The sequence below is a fragment of the Antechinus flavipes genome, chromosome 3 (genome assembly GCF_016432865.1).
Source record: "Antechinus flavipes isolate AdamAnt ecotype Samford, QLD, Australia chromosome 3, AdamAnt_v2, whole genome shotgun sequence".
Taxonomy (NCBI): Eukaryota; Metazoa; Chordata; class Mammalia; order Dasyuromorphia; family Dasyuridae; genus Antechinus; species Antechinus flavipes.
In genome coordinates, this window is record NC_067400.1 from 450,202,016 (window position 1) to 450,229,816 (window position 27,801).

The window sequence follows — 27,801 nt, forward strand, 5'->3', positions numbered from 1 at the left end:
TGTCTTGGAACCCAATCAATATTTCCTAATGATATAGTGGAGTCTGCATTGTAGTAATAGGAAAATACAATTTGCTAACTTTTGAAAATCTTCTAGAACCTCTTGGGGATTCAGACAAAATAAAATGTAATCATTTCCAGTTCAGAGTCCATTTAGCTCGGACAATGTGACATTGAGTTCAAAGAAAAGAAAGCTTAAAATGTTTATGAAAAGTTTATTAAGTAACTCTTTAAAAACCTAACAAAATGATGAGTTAACTAGCGAGGAGCATTAAATTTCCTTTAAATATTGGTTTTCAAATTAAGGAAATTATTTTTTAAATTATTTGACATTCATAGGTTTTAATAATTAAAATTGTTGATGTTAGAGAAAAAGCTTAGAAAATGTAACCCACTGAGTTTTACTTTCAACACTGAAAATATGCATGTAATTCCTTTTTGTTTTCCAAAAATATATGTTAAAATTTGCATTGTGTAGGTGTTTAAGACTTTAAGGAGTTCCTTTATGTAAAGTTTGGGCTAGCTTTCTGGAGGTCCTCTGGAAGGGCTTTGGTCTCAGCAGGATAGATACCATGAGAATTACAAGAATAGAGTCCAAGTCCAGTCTGTATCTATCATAGTCTGATCCAGTCTCAGTCTTACCCATTTTCCTTCAGCAGTCTGACAGTTTGCCAGTCTCAACCAGTCTCCCCCTGAGTCTGACTTTGTCCCCAGTTTAAATACCCTATTTTAATTACGTCATTACAGTGTGCTAAATATGTGTGAACTAGAGAACCATTATATCACCATACTATGTATTAAGTATATATGTGAACTAGAGAACCATTATCTCATCAGTTCCACTGAGTTAATACCTTGTTTCAAGTATACTTCTCTAGAGAGGCTCTCTACACCCAGTGAACTTTAACTTAAGGATTCATATACTATAATATTACTCTTTAGAAGGATATTGCAAACCACTCCCATATTTTTGCCAACAAAACTTCAAATGGGGTCACAAAGATCAAACAGGACTGAAACAAATAAACAACAAAATGGAATAATATTTTTTTATTTCTCCTAAATTTATTCTGTATCACTTTACATAGATCTTCCCAGTTTCCTTTGAAATTGTCTATTTCATTATTTCTTGTGGCACAATAATATTTCATTACATTAACAAACAATAATTTCATTAGCCTTTCCTGAATTAAATGATCATGTCCTCATATTTATATATCCTTTCTTCTTTGATTTCTTGGGAGTAGAGGTATAATGTGGTAGAGCTGGGTCAAAGACTTAGCAAGTTTTAGTAACTTTTTGAGCACAGTTCCAAATCTCTTCCTAAAATGTCTAGATCAGTTCACTGTTGCATTTACAGCTGTGTAGCTGTTTTGCCATAGTTCCTTCAACATTTTTCATTTTCATTTTTTATCATCTTTTCAGTCTGAAAGGCATAAATGAAGCAGAGATTCAAAGTTACTATTGTTTGTGTTTCTCTATCAGTGATTCAGATCATTGGCACAAAAATATACTGAAGAAAATAACTTTAAAAATCAGAATGAGCCAAATGGCAAAAGAGGTAGAAAACCTAAGTGAAGAAAATAACTTCTTACAAAACAAAAATGGTCAAATGAGAAAAGACTCATAAGACTTCACTAAAGAAAAGAATTTTTAAAAAATTAAAATGGGAAAATGGAAACTACTGATTTCACAAAACATTGAGAAACAATAAAAGAAATTCAAAAGAATGAAAAAAATAAAGAAAATGTGAAATCTTATCGAAAAACAACTGACCTGGAAAATACATTGAGGAGAGATAATTTAAGAATTTTTGGATTATCTGAAAGCCATGATTTTTTTAAAGTCTGGACATTATATTTTACTAAATTATAAAGGCAAACTGCCCAGATACCTCAGAATCAAAGGGCAAAATAGAAATTGAAAAAAATCAACTGGTCATCTCCTAAAAGAGGAGCCAAATGAAAACTCCCAGAAAATATTAAGGCAAATTCCCAGAGCTCCCATGTCTAAAAGATAATAGTGAAAGCAGTCAAAAAGAAATCTTTCAAATACTATAGTGATACAGTCAGGATCACAAAAGATTTAGCAGCTGTCATGACAAAAGAGAAGAAAATATGATATTCCAGAAGGAAAAGGAACTAGCATTACAACTAAGAGCAACCTACCTAAAAAACTCAGTATAATTTTTCACAGGGGGATGAATGGGTAGGGATAAACAATGAATGAAATAGAAGACTTTTAAGTATTCCTGATGAAAAGACCAAAGCTGAATAGAAATTTTGACATTCAAAGACAAGACTCAAGAGAAGCATAAAAAGATAAACATAAAAGAGAAAACATAAGGGGCTCAAGAAGTTGAGCTGTTTACATTCCTATATGGGAAGATGATACATGTAACCCCAAAGAACTTTATCATTGTTAGGGCAGTTTGAAAGATCTGCATAGAGAGAGGGCACTGGTATGAGTCAATTATATTGGAATGATTTCAAAAAAAAAAAGTGGGGGAGATAGAGGGAGGCACTGGAAAAAGGTACAGGGAAAATAGGGAAAATTTACATAAAAGAAGCATATAAGGAAAAGTTATTATAGTAGAAAAGGAATTCAGGAGAGAAGGCAATATCTGAATGTTATTTCTATCTGAACTAGTTGAAAAAGAGAAAACTATGCACAGTAAAGTATAGAAATCCACATTACCCAGAAGGCAAGTAGGATTGTGATGAGGTGGGAGGTGGTGGGTAGAATGGGGTAATAAGAGGGAGAATGAATTAAAGCAGGCAGTGATCAGAACCAAAACATACTTTTGAGGAGAGACAGGGAAAGAAAGACAGGGAGAATGAGAAAGATATATATAGAGAGAAAAAAACAAGATGGGAGGAAATACATAGTAATCATAACTGTGAATATGAATGGAATGAACTCATCCATAAAAAGGAGGTAGATAACTGGATTAGAATCAGAATCCAATAATATGTTGTTTCATACAAATAAATTCAGATTTAAATAATTAGAGAAATATTCATTGCTAATAAATAGACCAAGCCAATATAATAAAAATAGAGTGGTGATCAGTGAAATAAATAAGTTATACTATATATAAGTAAATAACCATAGTAATCTACTATGCAATAAACCCAAAAATCCAAACTTTGAATCAAGGATTCACTTTATTATTAAATTGTCCAGTCACATCTGACTCTTCGTGACCTCATCCAGTTCGGACATAAAACAGGATTTGAATTCAGGCTTTCTTCACTTCAAATCCTGTGTTCTATGCACTGCACTACCTAGTTACCTGGAGACTATCCCATGATAACCAGGATGCTGAAGGGCCTAACAGGCTGTGCTTTATGAGAGTCAGTTGAATATATGTTTAGTCAGAGAAAATGGGGTAAGGGATAATAGGTGTATTCATGTATTTGAATATCTGTCATGTGAAGAAGGATTAAACTTATTCTACTGGGATCTAGGGGCAGCTAAGTAGTACAGTGGATAGAAGATTGGACTTGGAATCAGGAAGACTTCTCTTCATGAGTTCAAATCTAGTTTCAGATACTTACCAGCTTTGTGATCCTGGGCAAGTCACTCAACTTGTTTGCCTCAATTTCCTCACCTGTATAATAAGCTGGAGAAGGAAATGGCAAACTACTCTAGGATCTTTGCCAAGAAAACCCCAAATGGTGGTCACAAAAAGTCAGTCACAACAGAAATAATTAAACAACAATAACAGCAGCAGCAAAAACAATAACTAGGACCAAGAGATCAGGACTATGAGCAATTTGTGGAATTTATAAAGGAGTAAATATAGGCTTAATCTAAGGAAACCAATGGGCTGGATGAGGAGCACATACAATTGCCACTCACTAGAAATACTAAAACCAAGGTGACCATTTGTTGGGTACATTGTAGAGAGGCTTGTGATTCGGTTACAAGTGAGATGAGGTGTCCTCTGGAATCTCTTTCCAATTGATTCTAGGATTTATTGATTTCTTTGTAAGTCTTGACCCAAGTATTGGAATTGAAAATGGAGCTCAATAACTTCCAGAGAAGTGATCCTCCAGAATCCAGATGGTAGATGAGTGGGAGGTTTACTGAACCATGATAGAAGAGACTTAGGAAAAGAAGCCATTGAAATCACAGTCTCAGTGGATGGTTAGGAACCAAAAGTTTGCAGTTTTGACTGTTTTTCTCTGCTAATGACCTGGCATGGATAGTCAAGTGGCACAACAGTGACTTGGGAGGATATGGGGGGTATATGAGTCAGCCTTCATTTGTTAAGTGAAAGTTAAATAAATACACTTCTTTTGCTCATTTTATGAAAGCAGACTTTGTAGAGCAAAGCTTCTTAAACTGTGGATCTGAATATGGGGATTGCAACAGTAAAAGATATCAAATATTCTGCTAAGGTTTAATTCTTTATGTAAAAACAAAACATCCATCTCATTAGTATACAAATTTGCTTTTCTCTTTAATAAATGTAAAATTATATGTATACCAAAGAATTTTTAAAAATAAATTTCTTTATATTTATTATCAGTAAATGTTTGATTTGTATACCTATTTTCTATAACTACATACCCGGAGTCATGTATAAACTTTCTCAGGTGAAAAGGAATCAGAATGGAACAAGTTTAAGAAGCCCTGTCATAGAGGAGATGGGATATGAGCAGCTTTTTGAATAGGTGCTTCTTTCTTCTCCCCAACTTCCCCTATACACACACAGAGTTCTAGAGACCAGACTCATGTAACTGTCTTAAATCTCTAAGTAGAGAAGAATTATTAAGCATCTCTTATGGGCCAGGTACTGGCTTTACAAACATTATCTTCTTTGATTTTCACAATAACTCTAATTTATTATCCCTGTCTTATAGTTGAGAAAACTGAGTCAATCGGAGATTAAATAGCATGCCCAGAATTACAGAGCTAGCAAATGTCTGAGACTGGATTTCTACTCAAGTCTTTTTGATTCTAGACCCAACTTTCTATGTATTGTATCCTCTATGGAACAAATCTACTGTTTTGGATTTTTGTTGTTATTGTTTTAACATTTGCATGAGTCTAGTTTTTCACTACTCTTCCTCCTTTTATCTTATATTATGTTAAATCTCCTTTCTTCCCTATACTTCTAACACACTTTAGTAATCTCCATGACAAAGTCATCTGTGGAAACATTTAGCTTCATGTTAAGTTGTTTAATAACTTTAGAAGTAAAGAGAGGGAGAGTCCCTGGAGAGAGTGAGTTTTAAAAACCAAGGGAGAAGAAAGGGAACATTCAGGAGGGAGTCAATAATGAATTTAGAAGTCTATCATGAGAACCTGTAATTTCCATAAATTTTCAAAAGTGTTTTGTAGCTAAATTAGACTACAGGAATGAATGTGTATACTTCAGTATACTGCCATCTAGTGATCAATTTAGAGACATCAAGACAATCTCTGAGGTCTTTTGTTTTCTAAAATTTAGACTGCCGTCTTTCCTCATTTCAGGGCTGTTGCCTTTTGTCATTTTTAGAAAGTTGGCCATGCTTTGCTTTGGCCATCTGAAACAGATGTGGTCTAAAGGAGAGAACAGTCAATCAGTCAACTAGCATTTATTAAACACCTACTATGTGCAGGGCACTGTGCTAAGCATGGTCTAAATCATTTCATTGCTAGGAGCTGTCATTTTATCTTACCTTCTGCTTCCTTGGAAAACTGCATATTAATGCCTTATCCCTAACTTGAACAGAATATTTCTTTCATGAACCTGAAAAGTCATAGTAATCCAGGAAAGAACAAAAGTCTGTGGCTGACAATTTCAAGTCATAATGTAGGACTGTGTTTGACACTTAAGGAATATCAGATTTATGACTTTTTTGAAATCAAACCAAATCTGGTGCAGGACTGGAAATCCAGTAACACAACATGGGCAAATAGAGGCTAGTAAGTGCATAATTTTCTAGGCTGTGTGCAATCAGTTCCTTAAGTGATGCTAGTAAATAAGAACAGAAAGAAATGAAGATGGTCTTAAAATAAAGAGTACTAAAATGAGTCAAATTTGCCCAAAGAAAATTAGCTATATTATTATAGTCTGGGGAACCTTCCAGCCACAGATTAGCTAAGTGTGTTTCAACTTCCAAAAACCAAGAGAACTATAGAAAATAGTTAAGACCCTTCCAAACTTCTTTTTAACTGTCCAGACAATTTAAGTAAAGTCCTTCCCTCTCCTTGCACAGGACAATTTAGATAATATTCGCTTCAATTAAAAAACCTTTATCTACACAGAAAAGTACTATATTATCCACTAGCATAGTTTAAATGAAAGATTTGTTCTTGTTCTAAAGTTATTAAATACCATAACATGAAGTTAAATGTTTCCACAGATGACTTTGTCATGGAGGTTACTAAAGTTTGTTAGAAGTATAGGGAAGAAAGGAGATTTAATATGATATAAGATAAAAGAAGGAAGAGCAGTGAAAAACTACACTCATGAAATTATTAAAACAATTACAAAAACCCAAAACAGTAGATTTGTTTCATAGAGGATACAATGGATAAACTATATGTTCTCATGTAGTTTATAGTATATTCTGAATATAGAACACAGGTAACTATATAAAACTAATTATAATAATTGCATTAAAGTATTACAAAACAAAGTATTATGAGGTCTCAGGAAGAAAAGCTCATTGATAATTGGAAGTATCAGGAAAATCTTGGATGAGACGCAAGTTGAGTTGAATTTTAAAGGAAGCACAGGAATTTACCAGAAGAAGAAAGGGAGGCCTTCCAAGTATAGGAGTATAACTCATGTTAAGAGGAGAGAGAACAGTCCAGACTAGCTAGGGTGTAGATTACTTGGAAAGGATTAACTTGAGATAAAACTGCAAAGTAGGGTGGCTCCAAACTGTGGAGGGCCTAGGATACAAAACAAAAGAGTATGAACTTTATCCGGGAAATAATAATGAACCACTGAAGATTTTTGAGCACAAACATAACATTAATTTTTGACATATTATCTACCCTAATACAATGTAAATTCCTTCAGACCAGGGATTATTTTTTTCATTATATCCCTAGTGCCCAGTACTATACCTGATAACATACTAAGGCTTAATAAATGCTTGTTGACTGACTGACTGACATGACCAGATAAAGAATTCTAAATAAAATTTACCTGTTAGCAATGTGAATGATGTGTTTGAAAGAGAGAGAAATGATCTAGCAATATTACTAACAAGGAATGACAACTTTTGAATTATTATATTTGATACTAGCTGCACAGTATGTTGTCAGTATCAAGTTTAGTATTTTTTAAGTCCAATTCTAATAGTAACCAAATATACCGAGGATATTTTCAGATTGTCAAAAGAACATGGAATTCAGTACCTTCATAATAGAATAAGAGGTCCAATGACAAAAGACATGAATTAATTTTTTGAACTGTTTATAGACCATCATATATTTCCACTGGTTTTAGCAAAGCACCTGACTGATAAATTTAAAAAGGTATTATAGGTACTTTGGTTCAAGCTATGTAAGATACTTTATGTCCAAAGAAAGACTTATATTTTTAAAAACCAAGGATAATCTACTTTATTGATAGAATAAAGTAATCTAGAGGAGGAAATGTTAGAGCAGGAAACAGATGATTCTTTTTACAAAGACCAAGAATCTCATGCAGAATCAATATTAGGTGAAATGATGAATGAAAGACAAAGTTTTCAGTGTAATTCAATAAATATTTGTTAAGCATCTACTAGGTACCAGGCACTATCTTAAGCTCTGGGGATACAAATCAGAAGAAGAAATTTAGTCCTTGCCCTCAAAGAAGTCACAATCTAATGTAGGAAGACACACAGAAGGAAGCTGAAAAGCAAGGGGCTGAGAAGAGAAGATTCCCAATTCAAGGACATGATGGAATTGAAGTCAGGCAATGCTGCTGATAGAAAATGAAGTTGACTGAGTTACTAGGCTCTCTTTAAAGTTATCCTTTGGGAGAAGTTTTCTTCTCAGATATGAGTACCAATTCTAAAACTGAATCATGATGTTTGGTCTGTGATGAATTTAACATGGGGGCAAAAAGAAGGAAGAGGGTATGATACCAGTAGAGTTAAAACCAAGCAGTGATTCTAGTGAGAAATGAATCTTGATTTACTCAAATTAATTTGATTCATTTGTCTTCAACATCTTTCTTGTCAAGTGTTTAGGAGACAGGCTGAAAGTTATCCATTGACCTAAGTAATTTTGGAAAGGAGAGGATGGGGACTTGAAAGGGACTAACTGTAGATGAATAATAAAATAAGAATCAAGAAGTATTGTTTCAGCAATGGAATTGGATATGACAAGACTCCAGGGAGCCTAATAATACAAAGTTAGCTCAGAATACCAGAAATTTGATCTAAAAAGTAAACAAGACCCTTCAATATATTTTTACTTATTTAATAAAATGTTTCCCAAAATTTTTGAGTGTCAAATTCTCTCCCTTCCTCTTCTTCTTCCTCTCTCTTTGAAAAGGTAAGCAAATTTATATTGATTATATATGAGAAGTCAGATGCAAAACCTATTTCCATATTAGTCATGTTGCAAACATATTTTAAAAAAAAAAAAAAAAAGAAAAAAGTTTTTTTTAAAGTATGCATTAATCTACATTCAGGATTTATCAGTTCTCTTTATGGAGGTGTATAGCATTGTTCATTATGGGTCCTTTGGAATTGTCTTGGACTATTGTCTTGATTAGGATAGTTGTCTTTCACAGTTGATCATCCTTACAGTATTGTTTCACTTTGCATCAATTCATATGTCTTCCCAGATTTTTCCAAAAACATTATGCTAATAATTTTTCATTGCACGAAAGTATTCTGTTACAATCATATATCACAACTTATTCAGCATTCCTCAATTGGTGAGCATTTCTTTGATTTCCAAACCTTTTCCACCACACACAAAAAAAGATTTGCTATAAATATGTTTGTACAAATATAGCCTTTTCCCTTTTCTTTGATCTCTTTAGGATACAGAAATTCGATTCTTGAAGAATAGGTACAACATACTACAAATAATAGTAATAATGAACTGTTTAGTCATCTTAAGTATGAAGCATCTCTGTTGATAATCAAAGAATAAAATTCTTTAAATTTTAAGTAATTAAAATAATATTCTTTAAATTTTAAATGTCTTTTAAAATATTTAAAGAAATAAATTTTAAATAATATTAAAAATCATATTCTTTAAATTTTAAATAAAAGTCTTTAAATGAATCAAAGAAACAACGTAGATAATAACAAGAGAAGATGTGAATCAAAGATAGGCATTGGTGACAATTATTGTGGATGACAAAAGGTATGAAATAGGAAGAAGAATAAGAGTGGAAGAAATGCCCATTAATTAATTCACAATAGTAAGTATCAACAAAAAAGAGGTGGGACTGATTGTTATGATCTCTGATTTCTGTATTCCAATGCATGAAAGCAGAGTAGTATAGGAATTTCAATGCATGTTACCAAAATAATTCATTTTATACTTCACTCTGTTTATTTGTAACTTGTTCACCTATTCATAAGTTTGATAGGTGATATATTACATATTCTTCAAGTTTTCTTGTAACATCTCTCTTTATATCTAGGTCATGTATTTTTGAACTTATCTTAGCATATGGTGTAAGATATTGTTCTATGTCCAACTTCTGCCAGACTGCTTTCTAGTTTTCCTATATAAATATTTACCAAATAATGAATTCTTTTCTCAAAAACTTAATCTTTACATTGGTCAAAATAAGCAATTTGCTGCTATAAGTTGTATGTCTGCTCTATTCCATTGATCTACCTTTCTATTTTTAGCAATACCAGTTTTGACAATTATTATCTTATAAGGTAAATATGATCACCTAAAAATAATGGAAACAATGAAAAGAAATGAATTTCAGTTGACATTATTCCATATATACCTCTATAGAATAAATGTTACTATTTATTAAGATAATATTATAAAGATGCATACCAACCAAAATATCATCACACCTGAAAAAACTTTTTCCACCTTTAAATAGATGTGTAAAGTATGAGAACAGGTGCAAGAGATTTGTTTTTTTTTTCCTATTTCATCATTTTTTGTAAGGTTGACATCTTTAGTATGCCATGTAGACCTCATTGAAAAAGTTAACAAAATTTTCCCTGATTTTTTTTTTACATTTGGCAACATTCAGGGTTGCTAAGTAACTTGCTTCACTAACACTGCCATGTATAGTCCTGATATGCTTTCCCAAAGTGCAGCTTATGTTTGACATTTTCATACTCAGCTCAAACCTACTGTGTTTAATTCTTGGGTATGGATTTGACTTGGTATTATCACAGTCAGTAATGTATGGAGAAAGAAGAAGGGAGCAAGGGAATGAGTTTATCTCATGCTGGCTTTTCTAAAGATGTAGCCCTACCATTATGAAACATTTCCTTTGACTAAATTTCAACATAGTCTCTGATTCAACTTTTATATGTACATAAGTTTTTGCATATATTTTTAATTTAAATCAAAATTCATTAAAATAAATCCCAATAAAATAGAAACCACTCTTTATCCCCACCATCTAGTAGTCCATGTCTTATTTAATCACAATAGATAAAGTAGATTTCCCATACAACAAAATAGCTTCATCAATACAAGGACAATTGATTTTCACTAATATTATGTTAATATCTTTTCATATGTTTTGTTCCTTGGTAATCATTATGTTTTGGTCTGTAAAGCCCAATGGACTCTGTGATTTTTAAAGGCAAATTGTTATTATGGGGTTTAAACTATTCCAACATCCTTGTGAAGGACAATTAATTTGGGGATAAAAAGAAAACCACAACAAAAGCATAGTGGAATGAGATTAGAGCACTAATGAATAAAACCTGCTTTTTTATAGTTGATTGTTTGAGTGGTTGGGTGATTTTTTTTGAGCATGTCATATAATAACAATTAACCCAATTTTATAATCCACAGATTAGAAGCTGAGGTGGCATAAGCCTACATAAACAATTTGGCTCCTTCTGTGACAGCAGCTGCTAGTAGAGAAGTTGGCAGCATGGCATAGAATTGGAATTGAAGTCAGAGACCTGGGATTGAATCCCAACTCATCTATTTCTTGTACAGCTTTAGACAAGACATTTCATTTGTTGGGAACTCAGTTTCCTCATCTGTAAAATGAAGGCATTAGACTAGTTGGTCTCTGGAATCAATTCTAACTCTAAGACCATCTGATCCTATATGAATTCAAAGGAACAATTTTACCTAGAAGAACAATGATTTCTTTAACAAATATTAATTAGATTTCTCTTCTGTGCAGGAATTGTGCAAAGTCTTTTTAAAATTCATACACATATGTGCTTTATATATGTAGATATGTAATATACATACATATTTACAAATATATAATGTACTCCCAAGATCTTTGAAAATCTACAATCTAATATCAAGAGGTAAACTTTCCATTGGGGGAGGGGGGGTGATTTCATTTCTTTTGAAGTGCTTCCTGGATTTCAAAAATAAAATAGTATTTCATTAAAATTTTAAAAATTGGCATTACTATAGAAAAACAATCCTTGTGAGGCATTTTGAGTGGAACTCCAGGATAAAAACATTTTAGAGAAACAAATAGAAGTTGATGTCAAGGATAGTTACAAAATTACATGTACCTTTTCAAACTGCCAATTTTATTACAAAGATTTTATCTTATAATAAAAAAGAGAGAAAAGCAGACTTATTTATATTAATTACTAGTAGACAATCTATTTGTCCACTGATTACAGAATGGCTGAATAAATTTTGATGTTAATATAAGAAAATATTGCATTACAAGATCTATAATTTTACCCATTTCCTAGGTTAACACATTTGTTCCCTTTGTGTTGACATTGTGTTCCTCCAAAAAGAGTAAACTAATGAAACCATGGATGTTGGGTCAGTGATTTTCTTTTAATTGTATTTTATCTCATAAATTTATTTTATACCAACCTATCACCTGATAGAAAGAATCTCACCAAAATATATTGAAAATTGTTGACTGGCAATGGCAGTCTCAAGCACATCAATTCAAATAACTGAAGAGAAAAATAGTGAAATAGAAAAATAGAAAAAGAGATTTAGCAACAAAATTCTAGATGATGAATATATCAAGGAACAAATCTTACAAAAGGTTAATAACTGTGGGGAAAAAACAATAATAAGGAGACAATATTACCAACAATTTGAGGAAGAAAATAAAACATAGAACAAAAACTGTCTTTCCCTAAAATATATTGACAAAATTTTAAAAATAAAATTAATAAAGTGAATATGCACTTAGAAAATTAGAAAGTCAATAAATAAGCAAATTAAACATCAAACAGACTTTAAAATTCTCACAAAAAGACTAAGTAAATTCCCCTCTCCCCCAAAAAATCATTCCTTATGATTAGATTTGTACCAAGGATATAGGGAAGGCCTAGCATTAGGGGGGAAATGATCACAATAGTATTATAAAGAAAAGAATCCAAAACCATAAGATCATCTCAAAAAATGCAAAAAGAATCTTTGACAAACTATGACAATCATTTTTGCTGAGAAAAAAATAAGTAAATAAATATACTTTACAAATTATAAACATATGTCTTACATAATTATAAGCATTATTTTAATATAACAAAAAATCTCTAAAAGCAAAAGCTACGTTATATAAAATGAACAAATTCTAGAATCTCTCCCAATAAATACAGAAATAGAACAAACAAAACTTTTTCCTTGCTATTTTGACACTATTCTATAAATTCCAGACATAAAGATTGACAAAGAAGAATGAAAACTATCCTTCTGTTCTATTGATGTCATGATTATTTAGAACATCCTAGGTGATCAACAAAGAAATTAACTGAGATAAATAATAACAGAACAAAGTTCAGGCTATAAAATTAATCTGTAAAAATCAATAACATTTCTATATAATAACACAAATCCCAGGAGACAGTAATAGCAATAGAGGCCCCATTCAAAATAACTAGAAAATGCATGGATTATCTGGAGTCAATTTACTGAATTATCTAGATATTGATTGATTACAAAGCAGTCTTTAAAAAGTAAATAACAAATAGCTTGAGAAATATACAGTTCTTATCAATATAATAAAAATGATAATATTCTCAGTAAACTTATGGATTTAGTGCTATACTAATCATAATACTGAGATTCTTTTCATATTTAGAATTAAATCAAAATACATTTGGAGAAAGGAAAATCTAGAATATCAAGGAAAATAATATAAAATGTAGGAATAATTATATCTTAAAAGGGAAATGGGATTTTCAGAATAAAAGGAGAAATAGCATTTTCAGATCTTAAATTTTACATTGTGTCCCAAAAAGGGTTAATGTAATCTTAAACTTAAAAATAAATTTGAGAGGGGCATCTAGAGGATGCAGTGGATAAAGCATCAGCCCTGAAGTCAGGAGGACCTGAGTTCAAATTTGACCTCAGCCACTTAACACTTCCTGGCTGTGTGACCCTGGGCAAGTCACTTAACCCCAATTGCCTCAGCAAAAAAAAAAAAAAAATTGAGACACTATGTGTTTGCTGCTGCGTCATTAAACTATTTATTTTTGCTTAAGAAACAACAACCAACAAAAGCATTTCAGTATGACAAATTATAGAAAATCAATCAAAGGATATGGACACACTTCTCAAAAGAATTTCTAATTATTAGGAACCATATAAAAAAAAACTTCAAATTACTAATTATGAAAGAAATTAATGTTTAAATAACACCAAGATTTCACCTTACATCTACCAAATTGGGAAAGATGACAAATGTTGGGAATGGTCAATTTCAGAGCAGTTGTGGAAAGATAGATATATTAATGCATTGTTGATTGAGCTATCAATTATAGAACCATTCTTGAAAACAATTTGGAATCACATAATAGAAGTGACTAAAATGTCACTATTTTTTGGCCCTCTGCTTAGCTTGGTTCTTAGAAAATAATAGGCTTTTAATAAATATTAATAAATAAATAAATATCACTCTACTATTAGCCATATAATCTAGATAGGTTAACAATAAGGATAAGAGCAACAGGTCCATGTGCAATAAAAATACATATAGCTACACTTTTTTTTTGCATTAGCAAAGAACTGGAAATAAAATAGATTCATACCAATTGGGAAGTGCCTCAATATATGAGTATATTAACATAGTTTAATATTACTGTGCCTTAAATATGAATATAATTAATACAGAGAAACAAATAGATTTATATTAACTTATACAAAATGAATTAAGCAGAACCAAGAAAATAATTTACATAATGACTGCAGCAATATAAAGGAAAAGAACAAAAATTACAAAATAATAGAAATAAATATTGAAAATTTACAAAGAACAAACTTGACCCCAAAGAACATATATAATTAAATTCACTTGCAGAAATGGGAGATGTTGGTAATGTAAGGATAGAGGACTGATTAATTTAATCAAGTCACTACCACTCCACTTAGGGGATGATATTGCAAAGTACTAAACACAGTGCCCGGCACACAGTAGATGCTTAATAAATGCATATTCCCTTCCCTCCTTTACCATTAAAATTAGAATATATACTGAAACTTAATGAAGTCAGATCAAGCCTCAGACTATCAATCAAAAATTTTATATCAAGTGTGAAAAGTCTTTGTTGAACTGCAATGATTTCACAGAAAGAACCAATGTCTTACCTTAATGTTAAAGATTTTCATAACTGGAGCAACTATAATTATGCACCTATGTTTCATTTCACATAAACTCCCTAAAGCAATAGAAGAGAGAGGCATGTGGATCTGAGGGGCTACTATATCTACTGAAGATTTAAAATAAGATTTATTTCTATAACAGGTTGCAACTCTTAGTTTTAAAAAACTTTTCCTCCCATTTCTTCCACTTAATTTTTTTATAACATCTGTTTCTCTGGGAGGCTGTAAGAAGATATAATGAGAAATGTAGATGATCCATAAACAAATGATAGCAATGAATTTATTTTATAAAAATAGGGAGTAGAAAACAAAATAAATGAGGAGGTGAGTCCAGATTAAATATCAATATACTGAAAGAATTCATATGTTATTGTTCAGCAGCAGTTGATCTTTAAAAAGTCACAAAAATGAGGATGATAACCCAGGACTAAAGATGAACATATTTGCCCAGTTTCCTAAAAAAGAGAAATGTGTAAAGTATCTCAACTATAGAAAGGGAAAACTTGACGTGTTTTTTGGGAGAAATTCCATATTTCTCTAAATTTAGCATTTAGATGGAGATCACTAAAACCGGAATAGGTTCATAAAGAAGAGGTCATGGTATCATAGGATTTAGACTGGGAAAGTCATGCTACGATAACCTTATTTCCTTTTTGAAAGAATTACTAGACAAATTGATATGGTCAGTGCTATAGATATTGGATACAGACATGGGTTTCAGAAACAAAATTGAATTTGTAAGGACATTGTTGTGGAAAAGATGGAGAGACACTGACTGAATAGCAAGATAAGTTACAGAACCAGTTTAATGATGGATCTAAAAGAGCAATAATTAGTAGAATGATATCAACCTTGAAGGAAATCTCTAGGAGAAAGCCTCATAAATCAGTCCCTGAACTTTATGTTATTTTACATTTTACATTATTTACATTTATGTTACGTTATGTTATTTTACATTTTACATTATTTACATTTATGTTATGTTATGTTATTCATTAGTGAATTAGAAGAAGGCATAGAGAAGATGCTTACCAAATTTCATCTTTAATAAGTCATATTAAGAGGGTGGTATGATTCTGGAGAGAACTTGGAACTATGCTCAAAGGGCTAAAAAACTGCTTATCCTTTGACATCCAGCAGAGTCACTCCTGAATCTGTATCTCAAAGAGATCATAAAAGAGGGAAAAGAACCCCATGTGCAAAAATGTTTGTAGCAATTATTTTTGTGTTGGCAAGAAATTGGAAAAATGAATACATGCTCATAAGTTGTGGAATGGCTGAACAAGTTATGGTTTATGAATAATGGAATACTATTGTTCTATTAGAAATGATGAACAGGTCGATTTCAGAAAAGTCTGGAAAGACTAACAAGAACTGATGGTGAGGTGAGCAGAACCAGGAAAACATTATACAAAGCAACAGCAAGATTATGTGGTAATCAGCTATGATCGACTTAACTCTTCCCAACAATTCAGTGATTCAAAGCCATTCCAATAAAGTTTGGGTGGAAAATGACATCTACATCTAGAGTGACAACTATGAAGAGTGAATGTGGGTTGAAGCATACTATTTTCACCTTTCTTTTGTTTTGCTTTGTTTTTCTTTCTCCTGGTTTTTCCTTTTTGTTCTGATTTTTCTTTCCCGGCATGACTCATATGGTTTAAAATATTAATACATGTTTAACCTGTATCACATTTCTTGCTAGTATAGAACAAGAGAAGGTAAGGAAGGGAGGCAAAAAAAAAAATTGGAACTCAAAATTTTACAAAAAAACAATGTTTAAAAACCATCTTTACATGTAATTGAAAAATTAATATACTATTAAAATAAAATTTGAAAAAAGAAAAGAAAAAGAAGCAAAAAAGAAAGGTAGCATTTCAATTTTTTAAAAAAGATGAAAGGATAATAGGTTGCATCAAAAGAAGTCTAATATCCAGAATGAGTGAGGAAATAGTTGTATTGAACTCTACCTTGTTCAAAACAAACCAAAAATACTTTTTTTAACTTGGATACTACAGGTTAAGAAAGGTTTTGTCAACTTGAAATATGTCCAGAAGGAAACCCAGATGATAAAAATATTCCTGGATATAATTCCATAAAAGGGTCATTTGCAGCAACTGGGGATGCCTAGCCTGAAAAAGGGAATACTTGGGGAGAACATGATTCATGTTTTCTCATATTTAAAGGGCTATCATTTGGAAGAAGATTGAATATTGTTATGCTTAACTACTGACACCAGATTTGAGAGTAATGTATGGAATTTTGAGAGAATCGGGTTTTGGCTCAATATATGAAAATATATAAAAATATAAACATGTATAGCTACCTTCAGGAGATGGTGGCTTTGTCATTCCTGGAGCTCTTCAAGCAAAGGTTGGATGACCACATGGGGATGTTGTCAAGGGGATTTCTTTGAAAATGTAGTTTGTATGGTCAATCTTTTTCCACTCTGAGATTATATGATATTTTATGTTATTAGAAATCAAGACAAGACTATTTTAAGTGAGTGGTGGATTGTTCTGGTAAATTCCGGTGTGCTAAAAGAATTAAGAAAAGAAAAAGACCATTGTGGAATGAGGCTAATAGGGAAAAGATAATGCAAGTGATTCATTTCCTCCTTGTTCAGAACTTTTGGTACCTACCTACGGTAGTGAAACACTTTATAAAATATCAACTATTCTCCCACTTTTCTGGAACTAAGGTGGCACAATGAAGAAAGTCTGAGATTTGTAGTCAGGAAGATCCTAGATCAAATCCTTTGTTCAGTAATCCTGGATAAATCATGACCTCTCTATACTTCAGTTTCCTCATCTGTAAAATGGGAATAATAATATTACCTTTCTCACAGAATTGTTGTGAGGATCAAATGAGTTAAAAATAAAAAAGCATTTTACAAACCTTAAGGGGCTATGTCAATGCTAATTATTATTACCAACTTAATAATATTATTGATAATAATGACAGCTAATTATTACTTAGGCAAGCCAATTGTTAATATTAACATGTTATAATTATTACATTGAAGCTAAAAATAAATTTAAAATTGAAAGTATTTGAGAATAATACATAACGCTTCAGTTGATATGTTTCATTTGACTTATATCAATGCTAATTGGTTTACAGACCACTTATTTTTTAGTACTTCTGCCAGTGAGGATCTAGCAGACTCTGGAGTTACTCATAATCTTGACCTTGAAAACAAATTTTGTTTTCCATTATAACATCAAAACTTATATGCAACTATTGAACTATTGGCAAGATTAATTCAATTGAAGTGGGGGGAAATGCAATTAACATTGGGCCTCATCCATATATTATTAATAAACTCATGAAACTATGGGGAAAAGTCTCCTTCAAAGCATTTATTTAAACAGATAATATGCCATCAGCTTAACTTACTACATAAACAGCATTCTCTATGCCTCCATGTAAACATTGTAAAGTACAAATTGGATGCAATAGTTTAAAATTAATAAGAACAGTCTAATTTATTATAAGATGAAAAACTATATATTTCATGACCATTATCCTCATATTTTCCCCTCTCTATATGTCTATCAGACATTGTGTGTACACTCAAATCTCATTTCTTTGTATTGTGGTCATTTATGATTTTCCCTTAACATTCTAAGTTTTAAGCTCTCTGAACATAGAGACAAGTATTTTGTGTGACTTTTTGTCTGTTTCTCACATTATCTAACATTGTTACCCTATGATGACTTGGATGAAAAAAATGTGTCATATTTAGGCATCCTATCTCATACAGATGCCATTTCTGGTGACCCTCACTCTCTTGGTATAAGCCTATTCCCAAGTCTTCCAACTAACAATATCATGTAGTATCAAAGAGTTTGCCTGGTTCTGCACAAACCAATAGTGGTGTGTGCCATAGTCTTCTCACTAGATCTTTTGATCTCACTTTTTTCTCTGTTGATTTCTAAGTTCTGTCAAAGGACTCAGATTTTATGGACCTTTCTTGCTTTTTCTTTGGATTCTTCTCAATCACGTAACTACACATTAAATCACTAAGTAGCTTTATGATGATATCATAGTTTTCTACAAAGTTCTAATAAATCTTAGAAAACTCTTTTGTTATTGAAATTTCATGACATAATCTTCTCTGGATATGAGCTAATTCCCTTTTGAAACACTATGCAACTCATATTTGACAGTAGCTTTGTAGAATTTAATAGCTTTAGACCAATAATTTCCAGGTGATCTATTTTTTAAATAATCTTTTTTGGGGGTTCTTCTTTTCCTTTAAAAAAAATTTGTTTTCACGTATCAAATTCTTTTATTCCCTCACCCCTTCTGACTCAATTGAGGAAAAAAGAAATGTGATATTCATTACACAGATGAAGTCATGAAAAACATTCTCATATTCCCTCAATGTCTTAACAAAGTCAGTGAGATCATCAGGATAAATCAAGACCTCCAGATAATTCTTGTTTCTAGCCATTGTCTCCAAAAGCCATTGAAAAATGCCAGGTAAAATCATCATTAACTAATTTGATTCTGAAAGAGAAGAAATCCAACTTTCAACATAAAAAAATTAAGAAAGAATTAAGACAGATGAAGAGGAAATAAAGGAAAGTTATCTGAAAATACTTCTGCAAATTATATGCCAGTAAAACTGATAGCTTAAATGAAATATTTATGAAAATATAAAAAATCCAGATCAATAAAATAAGTAGACAATTTAAACAAATAATTCTAAGAAAAATCAAGCAAGCAAGACACAACTGAATTTCTGAGAAAAGTAATCACAGGACTGGATGGATTTATAACTAAATTTATCAAAAATTCAAAGAAGAACTAATTCTGATATTACATAAATTGTTTGCAAAAATGTTGAAAAATAACATTTAATCAAACTTCTATGAGATAAATTTCATCATGATCCTCAAACAAGTGGGAAAATATGCTGGCAAAGGGCCTAAAGTACATAGCTAAAATTGTTTCTTATGATTTGGTTGTATTTGCACTGCAAATGCAAGGTTGGATGATAATTATGAATTGTAGAAATAATAGACATTAATAAAATTAACAATATAATTATAACAATAAACACAAAAAAATATATTAAAACCATGAAAAAGTAAAAATTAATGAATCTTTCCTTAATTTGGTCAATTCTATCCTAATCAAGAGCTATTCATAATGGAGAAATCCTAGAAGTTTTTCTAATAAAACTAGGGGTAAAGCAAGGCTGTTCATTGTCACCTCCATTATTTGAAATAGCCCTATGAATGCTAGTAATATCAATGATGCAATAAAAAGAATCCAGAGAATAAGTATAGAAAAAATTATTTCTTTTTGCAAATTATAAAATAGTTCATTTAGAAAATCTCAATAAATTAACTAAAATTAATTGAAATAAATAAAAAACTTTAATAATGTAGCAGGATATAAAGTTGATAGAATTTCAGGTGTGGGGTCAGGAAGATCTGAATTCAAATTCTATCTCAAACATTTACTAGTGGTGTGACACTGGACAAATCAACCCCATTTGTCTCAATTTTCTCACCTACTAAATGACAAACTACTTCAGTATCTTTGCCAAGAAAACCCCAAATGAGATCAAGAAGAGTCAGATGCAACTGAAATAAGTGAACAACAAATAAAACATTTGCCTACAAAAAAATCATTCTCTATATAAATTTAAAAAACTAAAGGCAATAGAAAAAAGAAATTAAATTCAAAATTCCCATAAAATGCATTTTTAAGAAGATGGAAATTCACATTTTATATCAAGAAAAATGAAGGATTTCTCTCAGTACAACCACAAAATATTCTTTTTAAAAATAAAGGAAGTCTTACATAATTGGAGAGATGTTAATTGTTTAAAGTTGGGCCATCCCAATATAGCAAAAATAATAGTACCAACTAAATTAATTCACAAATTTGGTGTAATAATAATTAACTTACTGAGGATTTACTTTGTTCAAGTAGACATAATAATGATAAAATTTACTTGGAGAAACAAATAATCATCACGTCAGGTCATTAACCAAAAAGTGAGAAGGAAAAGGGCCAACAGTACCAGATTTCAATTTATAATATAAATGAACAGTCATCAAAATTACCTAGTACTTGTTAAAAGATAGAAAAGTTGACTACTGGAATAAATTAAGAATATAATATTTAAAAGGAATTAAACCTATAGTAGTATCATATTCTTTATTTAACCCAAAGATATCACCAAGTAGAATAAAAATAATTTATTCAAGCTTTTAGGAAAATTAGATCCTCTGAAAGAAATTAGGTTTAAACCAATATCTTATGCCATATATTATATTCAATGCCAAATCAACATGTGATTGAAATATATATAAATATATAAGGTAAGATTGTTAGAAATACTAGCAGAATATTCCTAACTAAATAAGGGATAAATTTTCCTGATAAAGGTATGATATCCATTATATAAAGGAAACATGTATGTAAGTATATATTATGTAACTATGTGTATAAATACACCTGCATACTTATATATGTTCACATATACATATATATCCTCATACATGTCTGTGTTTTTATATATACATTATCCCACCATTAGATCATTTGTCAGAGGACACAAACAAGCAGTTCTCAATTGATTAAATAAAAGCTATCACTATCCATATGAAAAATACTCTAAATCAATAATAAAATGAAACTTTCATGAATAAATATTTTAGATAATAATCTGGATTTCTCTATCTTCTTGCCAATAGCCTTTCCACCTTGAAAATAGCTATGTCTTAAGGTTATGCATACTCTTTGAACCAGCAGTGTCTCTACTGGGCCTGTATCCTAAAGAGATCATAAAAATGAGAAAAGAAACCACATGTGCAAAAATGTTTGTAGCAGTTGAGTAGGGTGCCCATGAGTTGGGGAATGGTTGATTAAGTTATAGTATATGAACATAATGTAATACTATTGTTCTATAAGAAATGATCAGCAGGATGATTTCAGAAAGGCCTGGAGAGTCTTATATGAACTGATGCTAAGTGAAATGAGTAGAACAAAAGGATAATGTATATTTAATGTACAACAATGTACAACAAAAAACAAAATTATATGAGGATCAATTCTGATGGATGTGGCTCTTTTCAACAATGAGAAGATTCAGACCAATTCCAACAGACTTGTTATTGAGAGAGTCATCTGCATCCAGAAAGAGGACTGTGGGGATTGAGTGTGGATCACAGCAATGTAGTTTCACCTTTTTTGTTGTTTGCTTGCTTTTTGTTTTCCTTCTCATTTTTTTTCTTTTGATCTCGTTTTTCTTGTGCAGGATGATAATTGTATAAAAGAATTGTACATATTTAATGTATATTGGACTACTTGCTAAGGAAGGGGTGGGGGCAAAGGAAGGATAAAATTTTGGAACACAGGGTTTTGTGGGGGTGAATGTTGAAAACTATGCATATATTTTGAAAATAAAAAGCTAAAATAATAAAAAATTTCAAAAAATAAGATATGCTATTTTACCTTTTCAAAACTAATTAGGTGCATTTGGATCCAAAGCTGCCTAACATACAGTATCCTGAGTTTGCTCAGAACAGTTTAATGAAATCTTCCTTTGGCCTTCCTTCCCTTGACAGCTGGACTCCAAAGCTGTCTGTTCATATTCAGCAAAACTCAAAAGAACTCTTTTAATTCTCCCTAGGAAATAAAATTGCTTCTCTAGCCCCTGCAAACATTCAAACACTGGGACATCCTGGTCCTATAATTTCTTATAACCTACCAGATCAAATACTATTCCTTTAAAATTTTCCATCATTTTCTTTTATTTCATTTGCTTGTCCCTGCTATCATATTTCAGTGGCATATCCTAATCAGGACTCATGTGGTCCTTTTCTAGATAAGTAATGAAAACTCCTCTAAGAATAATCAAATTTGGCACAGAAAAGTCCTGACACTGGCTGGGATCCAGCACTAGCTTGTTCTCTATCATCAGATGTTTTATATCTCCCATACCCATTCCTCACAACATTTTTCAATGCCCTTTGCAGGAATATCTTGAGTTTTATTTCTATCTCTTTTGGGGTGATGTGGGGAGTGGAGTGTCTAGTGATGAGTTTCCTGGTATTCAACCTATTTATCTCCACAGTGATGCTAGAATGTGCTACTTATTCACCTAATTTATAAAGCACAGACTTGACTCTATGTAATACCTTGTAACATTTGCTAAGTATTTCACATCCTATCCCTTCTCCAAAAAAAATTCATTCACAGAATCTTGAAGGGCACTCTTAATGCCCTTCCTCAATACCAAGAGGCACTCCTCATACCAAAAGTCCTTTAGAGGGATTCAATCTTAAAGCCTTGCACCAGTGCTTCAGAGATTAAACATTCATTCTGTTTATTTTTAGCTTAATTCATAATCATGACACACCAGCTTTGAATACTTAAGCATATAAATATGCAATGGTTATGGTAGAACAACTTGTCAGAAAATCCTCCTGGTCAATCTAACTTTAAAGGGAAGAAATTGTATCTTTAAAAAATGGAGAAAAAAAGAAAAAAAAAAACACTTCAACAGATTTCTGCAGTGCTGACACATTCAAAAACAGAAAAACCAGGCAAAGTCCAAGATGTAGCCCTTGGGACACCCCAGTTCATATGTGGACACTTGGAAAAGTTTCCCCAGGTTTGAGGCACTTTGTGAATAATACACATCACTATCTATAATCAATCACAAGCTCTCGCCAATGGATTTACTTTTGCCATTGCGCTATTGGACAGTTATTTAAAAAACTTTTAATCAAACAGCAAGACAAAATGACAACAAATATACCTTCACATAAACATAAGGGACACATTTTTCTATAGTTTAACATATTGCAATCAGTGCATATAGAATAAAATGAATGATCAAACCTAAATAATCATGATAAATAGATCAAAATCAAGCTGGCAGATGATTTCCAGCAGATTCATGGTGCTTGGTTCTTAATATTGTTATTAAATTTATCAGTGACTTAGATATATATACAAATATGCACATACACACACATTCACACACATACATGTGTTGTTGGCTGGTTAATCACTTAAGTTATGTCTGACTCTTCATGATCCCATTTGGGGTTTCTTGGCAAAGACTACTAGAGAGACTTGCCATTTCCTTCTCCAGTTCATTTTAAAGATGAGGAAACTGAGGCAACCAGGGCTAATTTACTTGCCCTGGGTCGCATACCTACTAAGAGTCTAAGGCCATTTGAACTCACAATGATATGTCTTCCTCCATTTCCTTCACTTCAGATTTAATACTCTGTACAACCTAGCTGTCCTATAGGCACACATACATATAAATTTAATAGAGCTAGTACATATCGTGTTTCCCCGATAATAAGACCTATCCCAAAAATAAGCCCTCCCTTTACTGTGTAAGATTCCTCTAAAATAACCCCTCCCCCGAAAATAAGCCCTATTGAGATTGCTACTGTAGTGAAGGTGATCCCCTGTGCTACACACTACATTACGGTACCCTCTGGATGCACCGTCCCCCACCCCCATCCCCCAACCCCCCGTGAAACGCATGCCGCGCTCCGAGCTGCTTCCAATCAGAGCTGCAGCAGTGAGTGCGTCATCCTGTTCTTCCTTTTTTTTTTTTTTTTTTAATAACTTTTTATTGATAGAACTCATACCAGGGTAATTTTTTACAGCATTATCCCTTGCACTCACTTCTGTTCCGATTTTTCCCCTCCTTCCCTCCACCCCCTCCCCCAAATGGCAAGCAGTCCTTTACATGTTAAATAGGTTACAGTATATCCTAGATACAATATATGTGTGCAGAACTGAACAGTTTTCTTGTTGCACAGGGAGAATTGAATTCAGAAGAATTCTGGGAAGAAAAACAAAATGCAAGAAGTTTATATTCATTTCCCAGTGTTCTTTCTTTGGGTGTAGCTGCTTCTGTCCATCTTTGATCTATTGAAACTGAATTAGCTCTCTTTATTGAAGAGATCCACTTCCATCAGATTACATCCTCAAACAGTATCATTGTTGAAGTATATAATGATCTCCTGGTTCTGCTCATTTCACTTAGCATCAGTTCATGTAAGCTTCGCCAGTCCTCTCTGTATTTATCCTGCTGGTCATTCCTTACAGAACAATAATATTCCATAACGTTCATATACCACAATTTACTCAACCATTCTCCAATTGATAGGCATCCTTTCATTTTCCAGCTTCTAGCCACTACAAACAGGGCCGCCACAAACATTTTGGCACATACAGGTCCCTTTCCTTTCTTTAGTATCTCTTTGGGGTATAAGCCCAGTAGAAACACTGCTGGATCAAAGCATCCTGTTCTTCCCCAGTGATTTGCTTGCTGGCGCCAATGAGAGCAGTGCCACGGAGGAGAGCTGAGGCAGGACAACATAAAAACCCCGTATGTAAGCAGGAGGGGACATGATGGAGGATAAAAGGGGCATGATGGAGGATAAAAGACGAACTCAGCCAGTACTCACCGTGCTAAAGAAATGAAGAACTTCCTTGCAGAGAGAAGAATAGATTAAGTAATGATTCCTGCAGGAATGACTGTCTATCTCTAGACCCTTGATATTGCAAGAAACAAGCCATTCAAGGACCATTTGCACATGAAAGTCAATGACTACATTGAATCCAATTCTCCCTACGCAACAAGAGAACTGTTCGGTTCTGCAAACATATATTGTATCTAGGATATACTGCAACATATCCAACATATAAAGGACTGCTTGCCATCTAGGGGAGGGAGTGGAGGGAGGGAGGGGGAAAAAAATCGGAACAGAAACGAGTGTCAATATAATGTAATTATTAAATAAAAAATTAAAAAAAAAAAAAAGACAAAGGGTAATGGAAAGGTATTTGGTGGACATTAGTTGGGGGAGGCACATTATCAATAAGGAACTGAATAGAAGTGATATACAGAATGTCTTAGAGACCCTAATCCTAACCCTAAAATATAACCCTAAAATGAAGTAGTCTATAGGTGGTAAGAAGCAGGAGAGAGCTGGTTAATGTCCAGTATTATCTATACTGTATTAAGACATGTAGAACATGGCTCTTAACCATTTGGGGATCTTGGACCCCTTTTGTAACCTGGTGAAGCTTCTGGACTTCTTTTTAGAAACGTAGTTTTATGGAAAATGAATGGATGCCCATCAATTGGAGAATGGCTGGGTAAATTGTGGTATATGAATGTTATGGAATATTATTGTTCTGTAAGAAATGACCAGCAGGATGAATACAGAGAGGCTTGGAGAGACCTACATGAACTGATGCTAAGTGAAATGAGCAGAACCAGGAGATCATTATACACTTCGACAACGATATTGTATGAGGACATATTTTGATGGAAGTGGATTTCTTTGACAAAGAGACCTGAGTTTCAATTGATAAATGACGGACAAAAGCAGCTACACCCAAAGAAAGAACACTGGGAAACGAATGTGAACTATCTGCATTTTTGTTTTTCTTCCCGGATTATTTATACCTTCTGAATCCAATTCTCCCTACGCAACAAGAGAACTGTTCGGTTCTGCAAACATATATTGTATCTAGGATATACTGCAACATATCCAACATACAAAGGACTGCTTGCCATCTAGGGGAGGGGGTGGAGGGAGGGAGGGGAAAAAAAAAATCGGAACAGAAATGAGTGTAAATATAATGTAATTATTAAATAAAAAAATTAAAAAAAATAAAAAAAAAAATAGAATGGAAAGAAATCAGCGTGGAAACAGGAAGCCCTGTCTGCAAGAAGTCGTGACTTGGGTGAAGAAGTCATGGGATAAAATTACTGACAGCTGTGTCGCCAAGGCACTACGAGCAGGTTACCTGGACAAGATATATTCATTTAAAGAGAGCTATATTGCTGGACATGACAGATTGGGTCCACTTCTTCTGAAGGAAATAGAGGCACAAGACATCCAGGACAGAATTCAGGGTATGGACACTTATGACGATGTTGTTGAAGAAGATGACATGATCATTATTGAATAAAGGTACTTTTTTTTGTTCACATTTACCTGTTTATTAAAATTGCTGTCAATGTTCATTAAAATAAGCCCTCCCCTGAAAATAAGCCCTCTGGTGGTTTTTCTGTCCAAAAAAAATTAATAAGACAGTGTCTTATTATCAGGGAAACATGGTATTAATATATACCAACCCTATTAAGCTTGTGGGTAAATCTAAGAGGAAAAACTAATATGTTCAATGACAGAATCAGATGCCAAGAACATCTCAAAAGGCTAGAATGAATCAAATCTACTAAGATGAAATTTCACAGGAATAAAAGTTAGGTCCTAAATTAGTTCAAAAAATAAGATATATAGTATCATTCAGTCAATTTTCATGGTTTGCAAACTGGAGAATTGTCAACAGTGAGGTCTGAATGATACAAACTCAAATGGCATTAGAGTTTGTCTTTTTGTTTCTATTTAGTAGAGACATAGTACCTAAAGGAAGGGAAATGATAGTCTCATTATATGCCATCATAGTCAGACTGGGAATATTCTGTTCAGTTTGTAGATCATAGATTTTAAAGCAAGAAAGAATTTTAAAGATCATCTATTCAATACCCTCCCCCATTTTATAATTATAGAATTTTTAGAAAGTACCTTGATAAGCTGGGGTGCATTTAGAGGAGAGCAAATCAAGTCAAATCAACAAGCCTATTATTTGTCTGCACTGTGCTAAGCACTAAGGATACAAAGAAAGGCAAAATAACTTCAACAAAAACCAGTTCCTTTTCTCAAGAAGCTCACAGTCCAAAGTAGGACACAACATGCAAATGACTATGTGCAAATATGATATGTCCAGGATAATTTGGAGAAGGCACTAATATTAAAAATATTGAGAAAGTCTGCTCATAAAAGAAATGGTTTTAATGTTACTGAAGAAAATCAAAGAAGCCAGGAGGAGATTAAAAAAAAGCGACCAAGAAAGGCAAGGGAGAATGGAGGATAGACAGTGAAAATATTGGTTATGAATTTTATATTTGATACTAGAGATAAAAGAGAGGCCTTGGAGTTTATTGAATATGTGGCTGACAGATACAGCAGCAAATCAATAAAGTTGATAAAGCACCAAGTCTGGAGTCAGGAAAACC

At 32.5% G+C, this 27,801-nt stretch overlaps 1 long non-coding RNA gene across 1 annotated transcript; it reads right to left on the bottom strand.

The window, feature by feature from the left end:
* Nucleotides 1–1,060: 1,060 nt before the first annotated feature.
* Nucleotides 1,061–17,517, bottom strand: LOC127558019 (uncharacterized). The gene is made up of 3 exons (XR_007952704.1): nt 17,354–17,517; nt 17,038–17,248; nt 1,061–1,425 (listed from the first exon to the last, which is right to left on the bottom strand). It is a non-coding gene; the product is annotated as an uncharacterized LOC127558019 (long non-coding RNA).
* Between the last annotated feature and the right edge of the window lie 10,284 nt (nt 17,518–27,801).